Genomic DNA, 12,455 nt, shown 5'->3' on the forward strand with positions numbered 1-12,455 from the left:
ATGGGCTTTTCTATACAGTAATTCAGAGCATGGATCCTAGACCCATGTTCCTGCCTTTGCATGTCAAACATGCGGGGAGTCAAGTGGCTTGGCTTACATGAAAGCCACATGAACCATTTCTTGTCTCTAAATGCCTGGATAACAAGCTAATGTATCATTAATGATTACAGGACCGCCGTTGAGTAGCAGTCTTGTCCCGGGGCCGGGCTAAGTGTAATCTACTGTACGAGTTTTCCCCAAGCGGCAGCCGGGGTCAGCCGTGGGCTCGCGTGGATGCTGAGGTTGGTGTCAGCGCGGGGCTGCGAGGGGGCATGCTTGTTTTGGGTAGCATGCAAAGAGACTCAAGGAAATGTCACAACACGGAAGCAGAGACGGAAGATTCCTGTCAGAGGCGCTCAGGATCACGCGCCGCCCGGGGTGATGAGTCACATCCGCCACCGTCAGCCTCCCCGCGTGCGCCGGGACAGTGCAGACAGGAAACGGCGCGGCTCCAGCTCGCTCTCGACCTATTAACAACCTCTGCTCACCACACTGACATTCAGCCCGAAAAGAATTGTAGAAGAGAAATAAAATATTTTTAAACTCGAGAAATACATTGATGTGTGATTCTGTTGTATTGTTTTATATATATAATGTGTTTTGCAAGGACTCTCCATCTGACAGTCACAGTTCATAAAATGAAAGATGAAAGTGTTAAAACGAAAGAAACATCAAACCATAGGCTATCCAAAGCGATTAAGATTATCTGATCGCAAAACGATGGTTGCACAGACTGAGGAATGATGGTGTTTATTCTGACTGACTGACAGGGTTGTGTTGTCTGGGCTGCAGGGTACAGCAGAGTCATGCTGAATCACGTTGACCTTCTAGGACAGACACTTACTCTGGTATACTCCACCACACAACGTTTCAATGAACTCTTATCATAAAAAAAAACAGTGATAGGCCTATAGCAAGCTATAATTTGGTATAGCCTACCGAACTGGACCAACTTTTGCATCCCTAATCTCTACCCAAAAGTCACACTATTCAGACAAAGCACCTTGAACACTTAGTATAGCCACTTATAGGCCTAGACTAGGCCTACAGTAGGCCGAGATTATTGATAGGCTAAATTAATGTCAATTGTTTTAATATTGGCATGCGAGTGCGTGTGTGAGAGCGAGTTTAACTGAAAACAGGGCCAAGGGCTTGTCTGGTCCTTCAGGAAGTCTATCTCTCAAATCAATAATGAAACACCCGAGTGTCTTCCAAAAACAACGTCCTAGGCTAACTTGCTTGCTTGCTGTAAGCCAAGGAACCGCTGAAGTGTGCGCCATTCAGTAAGGCCTATAATAACCAGGCTATATTTTCCTGAAAGCTGCCGTTTTCACTCAATCCACTCGCCTATCTCATTCATTCGCGTCCTTGTCTAAAGAAGGTTTTCCTGTTCAATGTCAGTTGGAACACCTCCTCATGAAACGAAAACTACACTTAGGCCTATGTCAAACTGTCAAATCAACTGCCGAACCTTGAAGTTTGCGAGTGCGTTGGCTGATTTATATGCAACGGAGCGCTGACTGTCAGATCCAGCTAAAGCCACTGTCTTTACCAGAAGGTGCGTCTCCTGAGCAGCGGGGAGACACGGGGAGGTAAGGCGGTTCTCATGGTTTAACGCGGCCCTCTGAGTCGTCACCTCGTGACCTCGGTGCAGGGAGGGGATCACCATAGGGTTGAATACAAACTTCATGGTCCTGCTGGGAACTCGCTCTTTTCTCACACTGATGAGGAGATCCCGCTGATTGTGAGGAGGACGTGTCTGGGATGAATATCTTATGTGTTGTTACCGGATAGTGTCATAGGCTATAGGCCTAACTGACTTACTGTATACCCACTAAAAAAATATAAATGTTATTAGAGATAGTCGGAAAGCCTTGTTCAAATGTTATTTTCCAGTGATTCATTGTGTGTGATTGGTTTTTAAACGCGGAGAGCAGTTAAGATAACATGATCCTATCACGAGCGGTATCACGCATTGTCTTTCCCGCCGGTGCCTTGTAATACAGTACCTGATCTCTGTTGACATTAGTTTCACCACACAATGTTAGTTATCATCTAGCTACCAGTACCTAATCTGTTGCACAAATTGGCAGTAAAGCAAAAAACACAAAGCGCACAGTTTTACTTAAAGCGCAGAAGAGGGTCTGACAACGATATCAACACGGAGCTAGCTGCTATACCAAACCGACAACAAAGATGGCGTTGCTCAAAACAGGCCCGGCAGAAGAGCGACATGACATGACTGCAGGAGGCAAGAGTTACCGGTAAGTTTTCCGCACCGCATAAACAAAGCTGTGTCTCAGTGTCAAAATAAAATCGTTGCTATCTTGTTCCCACGAACAATGGTTACGGTTGGACTGTCTGAAGTGGCTGTTGTCCTGGTCCTAGTTAGTTATAAACTGCTAGCTAGCCGACAAGGCTAATTAGTTAGCACAGTTAGCCAGCTGCCTAACTAGCTATATAGGTTATATAACGCTATATGCTGTAGGTTATGTGCTAATGAGCATCTTAATAGTTGGCTGACAGCTAATCATTTTCCTTGGGTACAGTAGCCTAGCTATTTAAGCTTGGCTCTGACCAAAACCATCAGTGTGCATCTAGGTTAGTACAGTAGTAACTGTCCACTTCCGGATTAATGAATCAAATTGAAAGGAATTAAAAATAAATTGGTTGAATTATCTGGTACAGGACACAGTCTGGTCTGATGGGACTGATATGTCTCCATCTACTGTAGTTCATCCTGCATTCAAGGAAAACATTCAACAGTCTCTGACAGTTGCTGTTGACAACGTCAGGAAGACTTGACTGGATCCGTCAGGACCGTGTGTGGACTGTTAGCTTTGATAATGGATTTTTTGTGTGCAAAATAAATGTTTAAAGCAATGAATAATTGAAGAACTTTGTTGAAAGCGTAAGTCATTTATATACCCAAGACAGAGATATATTTGTAATATTAAAATCAGAAGTGGTAGAGAGGAAGGAGAGAGGGCCCATGTGGCCTTGATAACTTACATTACTAAAGAAAAAGTAGGAAAGAATCCTGCTTTTAAAATCCCTGGACTGAGAATTATTTGATCACGCATAATAAGTCCAGCCACAAACGCTATAAAAGCTTGAAACACAGATCCTTTGGATGCAGAACAAAGGCAGTCGAAACATCAGTGATAAATTATTCAGATCAAACTTGTCTAACTCCCCTCCCCCCATCCAGTTTAGATTGCTGTTTTGCTCTGAGACGCTGGATGCCCCTCCCTTTCCTCAGCTTCCATAAGCAGAGAAAGAACTCTCACATACACACCTCCACCTCAAACAGGGTTGAGGTTCACACAGGGCAAAAACACCACACCGGAACCTGTGACCTCATGACCTGTTCTCCAAATGCTGAATTTAAACTAGGTGGTTGTGTATGTTATGGTTGGCTACAGTAATTGGCTAAGATGAGGGTGGAGAGCCCTCATATCAGGTCTTTGTACAGAATGTATTTATTGGTACCATGGGAGCAGTAGAGTAGATGGAGTGGAGTAGATGGAGTGGATTTAAACAACAGGTTTAGATGGAGTGGATTTAAACAACAGGTTTAAATCCACTCCATGTTTCTGTATAATAGACCTTGTGATGTGTTTCCAGGTAGAGAGCAAGGTTTATGGTTCCATGTCTTTGTTCAGAAGGGGATAGTAAAATGTTCAGCTCAGTGGTTAGACCTCTTAACTGCAGATCAATAGGTTGCAGGTTCAAATCCCCTCCCCGCATGCTGTCGCTTTTGATGAAAGCATCTACTAAATGAATACATTATTTATCACTGGTCATGTATTGCGTTAATCCTCGAAAGTCACATGATCTTCTGTAATGAGTGTCTCTATGAGACCCCGCCCCCCAAATGTTCTAACCATTGTCTGATGTTGTGATGTTAAGAGGGTGTTACTTGAGGTGATGTGACAGTTTGATTGAGTTATATGAGCACAGGTCTCCTGAGTCTCAGGGTCACTGAGGGTGCAGGGAAGCTTGTGGCAGTTTGACAGAGTATTCTGTTCAGGATTACCTAGCCCTGATTAAGGGGATTTCGAGGGATTTCAGGGATTACCAGTGTGACATTTGTAAATAAAGCGTGGAATGTTGCAGGTTGTGTCGAGAGAGGAATCTCAGGTGGATTAAGAGGGGCTTGCAATAGAAATCATGTTTATTACTGCAAGGTATAGGAATAGGAATAGTTATATTTGATTCAGTAAGTCACTTTAAATGTCATGTCTGAGGGAACTCACACAAATATATATTTAATCTGAATTGGAATGAGTCAGGTGTTTTTTAAATTAACTAGTTGTAAGCATTATTCTCCTTGTTGTATTATAAGTTATTAAACATTCAATCGTATGAAAACACACCGCTCAGGCCTCCCCAGGTCTCCCCTGGTCTCAGCTGGTCTCCCCTGGTCTCAGCTGGTCTCCCCAGGACTCCCCAGGTCTCAGCTGGTCTCAGCTGGTCTCTCCATGTCTCCCCAGGTCTCCGCTGGTCTCAGCTGGTCTCAGCTGGTCTCAGCTGGTCTCAGCTGGTCTCTCCAGGTCTCTCCAGGTCTCCCCTGGTCTCTCCAGGTCTCCCCTGGTCTCTCCAGGTCTCCCCAGGTCTCAACTGGTCTCCCCTGGTCTCCCCAGGTCTCTCCAGGTCTCCCCTGGTCTCTTCAGGTCTCCCCAGATCTCCCCAGGTCTCCCCTGGTCTCCCCAGGTCTCCCCAGGTCTCCCCTGGTCTCCCCAGGTCTCCCCTGGTCTCCCCTGGTCTCCCCTGGTCTCTCCAGGTCTCCCCTGGTCTCTCCAGGTCTCCCCAGGTCTCCCCAGGTCTCTCCAGGTCTCCCCAGGTCTCTCCAGGTCTCTCCAGGTCTCCCCTGGTCTCCCCAGGTCTCTCCAGGTCTCCCCTGGTCTCTCCAGGTCTCCCCAGGTCTCTCCAGGTCTCCCCTGGTCTCTCCAGGTCTCCCCAGATCTCCCCAGGTCTCCCCTGGTCTCCCCAGGTCTCCCCAGGTCTGCCCTGGTCTCCCCAGGTCTCCCCAGGTCTCCCCTGGCAGGGTTTCCTGCAGAAAAGGGGGGGGGGGGATATTGCTATCGCTATTTTTTTTTCTTCGTTTTTCTTTACAACCTAGTTAAGGCGGCAGGCGTGTGTTGCTTAGGCGGCCGCCTTAACTGTAAAGTGCTGCGGGAAACCCTGCCTGATCTCCCCTGGTCTCCGCTCCAGGGTGACCTCAGTGTGTCTCTGCTCCAGGGTGACCTCAGTGTGTCTCCGCTCCAGGGTGACCTCAGTGTTTTGGGACATTTGATTCCTGTGATGATGTACGATTCAGCCCTCTCATCCCAAGCTAAGCTTTTAAATTCCCCAGCGAACTGCCAAAGTCTCTCTCGATTTCTTGTTTTGCAAAAACCAAGAACCAGGATTGTGGCTCAGAAGGTGAACATCTGGTGGTGGCACCTGGCCACAGGTTTTCAGATCGTTCCCTTATTCTGTGTTAGACTACCTCTCTCATCTGCTCTCATAAAAACACATTTATTTATAGAATCCAGGAATTTCCCCCAATTTCTTTTTATACCTATAGCAGCTCAGAGCATTTTTAAGCTATTATACAAAGGCGTATTTTAGGAGGACATAATAAATCAGTGTTCTTTGTTCTTTTAAGTTGAAAAAGCATGGGCTTGTTTTCTCCAGTTTTCTCTACTGCGAGATACAAGCAGCATGGAGTCAAATTCAAGCTGAGCCAGTGGTGCCCCAGGCTTGTGGTTGTGGCTGGTTAACTGAGCTACTGGATTTTGACCGGATGGTTCCTTGGTAGAATTAGCAGCTCCTTACAGCTAGCTGAGGTCACTGGAAAGGTCACGCTGTTTAGATATATACTGTGATGTAATTTATACACATCAGCTGTAGGTAATATTTACACACATAACTGCTGTAATGTTATTTTAGAGCAAACTGACATGTGTACATCAGACAGAGAAATGTTGACAGATGAGTTAGGAGGCGGTAGGTCGACAGTTGATCCGGTTTTTCTTATCAGGCAGCAGAAGAGAGGAAAACCTAGTTCTGCAGCCTGGTTAAGAAGCCCTGGGACTCCAGTTGTTTGTTGTGAAATGAAGACATTTTGTTATCTCTCAGCAACCTTGCGCATTTGTCCAGCTGGAAGGGGAACTGACTCCATCAGGGGAGGGCGCGGCCAATCAGCCGCCCCCCGGGTCTCCTAGACGACGGTTATCCTACACGGCAATCGTCCTACGCCGGTGTTCCCCCCTCGGGGCGGAATGCGGAGCGGTTGAGTTTGTAATCACCAGCCGTTTCACTCCTCCATCTCCAATTCTGTTTTCCTTTCATTTCCGCTCGTCCTGGGAAGTCTTCCTGCTGACACGCCTCCTCTCTCCAGCCCGGCGTACGGAGGTCAACACACTGCCTGACACCTCTCTAGACAAATGTTTTTCATGTACTTCTATGACGCTCCTTCTTTGAGATATTTGGGGTGTATGTTTGTTGTTGTATTCAAGGCCAAGCTTTGCGATGGGACGTGTTAGTTACGGTCTGAAATCTGACCAGTGCTACCCAGACCATCAAACACCAATCCCAGTACCTCCAAGGTACGGCACATGTTGATCTGCTCTTCTCTAGGTAGCAACCAACTTCCCCCTCCCTCCCTCCCTCCCTCCCTCCCTCCCTCCCTCCCTCCCTCCCTCCCTCCCTCCCTCCCTCCCTCCCTCCCTCCCTCCCTCCCTCCCTCCCTCCCTCCCTCCCTCCCTCCCTCCCTCCCCCAGGGGTGAGTCAGCCAGCTTCCTCTGGGACTAAAAGCAGGTTTAATAACAGCTTCTGGAACATGGCTTCCTCTCAACGATGTGCTTTGGCTCTAAAATTAAATCATCGTGGAATGAGTTGAAGAAAAGCACCTTGGTTTTATTGTTGCCATGGGCTTTGATGTTCGTGGCGATGGGTCTCCATGCCAACGCTGCGAGGTATGAGGTCTAGGAAAGTTGGGGATGCGAGGCCCATGTTCTAGGCAGTAATCACCCGATACTAAACATCAGCGCTAATCTGGCGTGTCGCAGTCAACAGTCCTAGTCCCTCTCACTGGCCAAGCCTGTTTACCCTAGAGACCTGTTTACCCCAGAGACCTGTTTACCCTAGAGACCTGTTTACCCTAGAGACCTGTTTACCCTAGAGACCTGTTTACCCCAGAGACCTGTTTACCCTAGAGACCTGTTTACCCTAGAGACCTGTTTACCCTAGAGACCTGTTTACCCTAGAGACCTGTTTACCCTAGAGACCTGTTTCCCCTAGAGACCTGTTTACCCTAGAGACCTGTTTACCCCAGAGACCTGTTTCCCCTAGAGACCTGTTTCCCCTAGAGACCTGTTTACCCTAGAGACCTGTTTCCCCTAGAGACCGTAGCACTCAGCATTTGTCGAGCGTTGACCCTTCGCTCTTTACAGACAAACACCTATACTTTTTCCATAATCTTCCATCTTGGTCCTACGGCAACAGTTCCCTAGCAACGTCTTGTTCATTGACCACCTCGTATTGACAAGAAGGTCTGTGTAAGACGTTGTTTTAAGTGGTGTCTTTAAATTGCTACCCAGGGGTGTTATTTTCCTATTCATGCGCAAGTGTGTCTTCAACCTCTTGATGGGTGAACAATCGCGTTTGACATCATTTACTGGTGATGATGATGGGTAGGAGAACTTAATTACTTTCCTCTGGTGTGCTTGTTTGGAGATGTACGCAAACCTATATTCTGTGTGTGTACCTCTATAGTGTGTATAGTGCTTGTACAGTGTACAATTGTTGTGTCTCAGTGTGTGCATGTGTGTACCTGTGCAGTGTGTGTGTGCATGTGTGTACCCGTGCAGAGTGTATGTGTGTGTGTGCGTGCATGTGTGTACCCGTGCAGAGTGTGTGTGTGCGTGTGTGTACCTGTGCAGTGTGTGTGTGTGTGTGCGTGTGTGTCTGCCATGTCATGTGTGTCTGAGAGCAGACACGGTACTCAGTGTTCCTCAGCTCGTTTACAATGAATAGATTCATCATCTGATGCATCCCGCTCACACACTCACACCCCCAGGGACTTTTAAAGCTTAGCTAGCTTGTAGCATGTCCTCTTAGCCCCATGCTAGCTTGTAGCGTGTCCTCCTAGCCCCATGCTAGCTTGTAGCGTGTGCTCCTACCCCCATGCTAGCTTGTAGCGTGTCCTCCTAGCCCCATGCTAGCTTGTAGCGTGTGCTCCTAGCTTCATGCTAGCTTATAGCGTGTGAACCTAGCCCCATGCTAGCTTGTAGCGTGTGCTCCTAGCCCCATGCTAGCTTGTCGCGTGTCCTCCTAGCGTCGCTGCTACCTGCTGTGCCTTGGCCTCCCTCCCGTCTCCCTGTCTGGAGCGTGTTGTTTAGTGTTAACACTTCTACACATGATACAGACAAGATAAGTCCTTCCTTCGTGATGCCATCAGACGTTTATAAATTATCGATATTGTTGAACGAAACTGTATCATCCGCAGTGTTTGACTGGGTCGGTGTGTGTGGATGTGTGTGTGTGTGGATGTGTGTGTGTGTGTGTGTGTGTGTGGATGTGTGTGTGTGTGTGTGTGGATGTGTGTGTGGATGTGTGTGTGTGTGTGTGTGGATGTGTGTGTGTTAATGAGAATCCTAACCCACTCCACACTGGTTCCAGTTAAACTTTAATAGAACTCCCTTGGGGGCAATCTTGGTTTCCGTGTTTTTGTGCCTGGCCTCTTCATCTGTGGCCGGCCATGCGTGCACCGTCTGCTCTCCATCTCAGCGCTAAATGATTCACAGCTACATGATCAAAGTCATTAGAAGATGTAGGAGGTGGTTCAGGTTAGCACGGCAGACGGCTCCTCGGCTCCTCTTCCTCCCGGTCTCCGTGCAGACGAGAGAGAGAGAGAACCACCTCCACGCCTTGGAATGTGACATCCTGCGAAAGGGGAGCGAGCGGGCGAACAACGCGCCCTGCTCGCATTTGAAGAAATCATTAACAATTAAGAGGAAGAATTAGGGAAGAACTCTGAGCAGGGTGAGGAAGACACGGAACAGGGGTTGAAATGTGTTTGTGTTTGTCAGATCCTCCCTGGGTTTAAAGTGTGGCTGAAGTGTTGACACGAGGCTGGAGCTGATGTCCTGACACCCCCGTGTCAGGAGGGAGGGAGGGGGGGGGAGGTTTCATTCTACGTAGGTGATTAATCCGAAGCCGTCTCATCTCCTGTCTTTAAGCAGGAGAGTGTGGGGGGAGGGAGGGGGGGGAGGGAGAGTTGGAAGATTCAGGGAAACAGCAACAGAGAGAACAATGGAGGGTTTGTGTGTTTCTGTGTGTGTTTCTGTGTGTGTTTCTGTTTGTGTTTCTGCTGTGTCCCTGCCTGTGTTCCTGCCTGTGTTTCTGCTGTGTTTCTGCCTGTGTTTCTGCCTGTGTTTCTGCCTGTGTCCCTGCCTGTGTTCCTGCCTGTGTTCCTGCCTGTGTTTCTGCCTGTGTTCCTGCCTGTGTTCCTGCCTGTGTTTCTGCTGTGTTTCTGCTGTGTTCCTGCCTGTGTTTCTGCCTGTGTTCCTGCCTGTGTTCCTGCCTGTGTTTCTGCCTGTGTTCCTGCCTGTGTTCCTGCCTGTGTCTGCCTGTGTTCCTGCCTGTGTTCCTGCCTGTGTTTCTGCTGTGTTTCTGCTGTGTTCCTGCCTGTGTTCCTGTTGATTAAGACGCTAAGCGCCTCCCTGGCATCCATGGCATCCTTTGAAAGGTGACGGAACAATCAGCTGACTGGGACTTCCTGTTGAGTCATCCTGAAGTGTTCTCAGGAACTGAGTACCTGCTCACCTCTCCTTACACCACTACCTGTCTCATTAAGTTCATGTTTAAAACATCTCCCCTACACGCAATGTCTGTGTCTTCATCTTGTATCTCCAGGCCCCCCAGCCCCCCTCCTCCCCAGGCCCCCCAGCCCCCTCCTCCCCAGGCCCCCCAGCCCCCCTCCTCCCCAGGCCCCCCAGCCCCCTCCTCCCCAGGCCCTCCAGACCCCCAGACCCTCCAGCCCCCTTCCCACCCAGCCCCAAATTTCTTGGGGGAAGGATCTTAGTTTTTTCCCCTGTCATGGTGTTTTTCTCTGGGGTAAATTTAGGACATCCTGATGATTTGTGGATGTGGAAAAGAGCCTAGTTCTCCAGCACAGCAGGATGCACGTCTTCAAAGGACTGTAATGATGCTCTGGAAGCTGGGTGGATTCTTAGACCTGTGTGTGTGTGTTGCTGTGTTTTAGTGCTTATGTGTGCTTGTGTGTGTATTTAGTTGTGTGTGTGTGTGTGTGTGTGTTTGTTGATGTGTCTGTGTTTTGGATGTGTGTATTTGTGTGAGAAGCCTAACTGCAAATCAACACCAGGCTGTGTGGGTGAGGGTGTTTGAGTGTGAGAGAGAGAGAGAGAGAGAGAGAGAGAGAGAGAGAGAGAGAGAGGGAGACAGAGAGAGAGAGAGAGAGAGAGGGAGGGAGAGAGGGAGACGGAGAGAGAGAGAGAGAGAGAGAGAGAGAGGCGCGTGGCGGGGAGCTTATCGCTGCCTCTCCAGTTGAGCGTAGTGGCGTATCTCAGTAGTGGCGTGTCTCAAGGGGTCGGAACAGCTTGTCATCCAACTGTACTGTCAGGATGCTGCTTCAGGAGACCTTAGATTTGGACCCCTGCACCTCCCTGTGCGCTCCCACCCGGATTCCTGTCTCGCCCAGACGGAGTAATTTACAGCAGACCCAAACGTTCATCCTGGAATGCTTTAATATCGTAGTTGAACTTAAAAATGATTTACCAACATGTGGTTATTGCATTTTGCCGTGACTGTGTTCATTCCAACCCGCTAACCCTGCCCCCCACTCCTCTCTCTCTCTCTCTCTCTCTCTCTCTCTCTCTCTCTCTCTCTCTCTCTCTCTCTCTCACACACTTACACACACAAACACATACACACACTCTAAATACAGGCTTCAGTCTCAGAGTGAGGGGATGAGGAGGAGATGGTGTTTTCTGGAAGCTGGGTAGGACCTTGGCCCTGCACGCGCACATGCTTGAACAGTTTGGATTTCTCTTATCTAGAGTTTGAACTCGTAGTTTGGGAGTCAAATCAGATACACAACACCAGTCTGTTACTAGAGACACAACACCAGTCTGTTACTAGTGACACAACACCAGTCGGTTACTAGAGACACAACACCAGTCTGTTACTAGAGACACAACACCAGTCTGTTACTAGAGACACAACACCAGTCTGTTACTAGAGACACAACACCAGTCTGTTACTAGAGACACAACACCAGTCTGTTACTAGTGACACAACACTAGAGACACAACACAACACCAGTCTGTTACTGGTGTGTTTGTGTGTATGAATTCTTAATCATGTTCCCTGTGTGCAATCATGTATTCACATAAGGAATGTGTGTGATTTCTATATATGTCTGTAACATCCATCAATTAGAGTTTAACTTGATGCTTGTAGGGCAGAAGTGATTCCAAGCCCACAGTCCTCCGAAACTGACCTCTGTGTGGAATTGAGCCCCGCCTACTGTAGTCTAGCTTGTTCTTGGCTCTTGAACCCGGGTTGTGCCTGGGTTTTAGACCCTGCGCCTGCCAGTCACATCTCCTCACACACTCCTCCTGTACCCCAGTTGTGTTTATCTCTGTGCTGGAGGAGAGCTTTGGGTCTGGGATTCACTCCAAACGTAATGGGGAGATGTCAGGGATGATACGTCTTCTGGTGTCATGTTGAAGGTTCAAAGTTCTCTTATACGTCAAACATAATTCTTTGAGGATCATGTTTAGTTTTTTGCTTTTAAGAGAAGGCTGCTGAAGAATGATTGCCCTCCATACCCACCGTATAAGAGCATTCTGCTGCGTCTAAACGAGCTGTTATTGAGCTGACAACAAGACTGACAAAGAGGTAGACGGCATTAAAAAGATTCTGCCAATTTGTGTGAAACGGATTCTGACAAAACATCACAGTATTTTATGCAATCTATGTTTGTTTCTTAAGTCTATTTACAGCGCAGTTAATACAATTATCTGCAGCCGTGACCTATTTACCAGCCCTGTGCTACCAGACGTTATTGCCCAGACTGCAGAGAGTGGTTGCGTTGATGGATCGGTGAAAGACTGTTTTTCAGCATGCGCGTAGGTGTAAGTTCACAGTCCTCCTGTTTGTCTTTAGTTGACTGTTTTTCAGTTGCCATGGGAGCCCAGACTCTTTTATTATGACCCCCCACACACACAACAAGAGTACAAACGCCCGTTCTTGGAAACATGTGGGTCGAGTCGTCCAGGATTTCACACCATTTTTGGCTCCCGCTAACAACAACAAAAAATGTTTTAATTTTTCATTCATCATTTTTTCATCAGTTAATAACACAGAGCTGAGCAGGGCATTGTGCTGGGTGTCAAGTGGCT

At 48.0% G+C, this 12,455-nt stretch overlaps 1 protein-coding gene across 1 annotated transcript in view; it reads left to right on the forward strand.

The window, feature by feature from the left end:
- Window positions 1–1,588: 1,588 nt before the first annotated feature.
- tprg1 (tumor protein p63 regulated 1) overlaps window positions 1,589–12,455 on the forward strand; it is a 33,510-nt gene continuing 22,643 nt past the window's right edge. Inside the window, exon 1 of the mRNA XM_084676076.1 lies at window positions 1,589–2,303. The gene's annotated coding sequence lies outside the window, so the exon portion shown is untranslated. The remainder of the gene's footprint in view (window positions 2,304–12,455) is intronic.

This window comes from Hypomesus nipponensis, chromosome 16 (genome assembly GCF_054491055.1).
Source record: "Hypomesus nipponensis isolate SF chromosome 16, ASM5449105v1, whole genome shotgun sequence".
Classification (NCBI taxonomy): Eukaryota; Metazoa; Chordata; class Actinopteri; order Osmeriformes; family Osmeridae; genus Hypomesus; species Hypomesus nipponensis.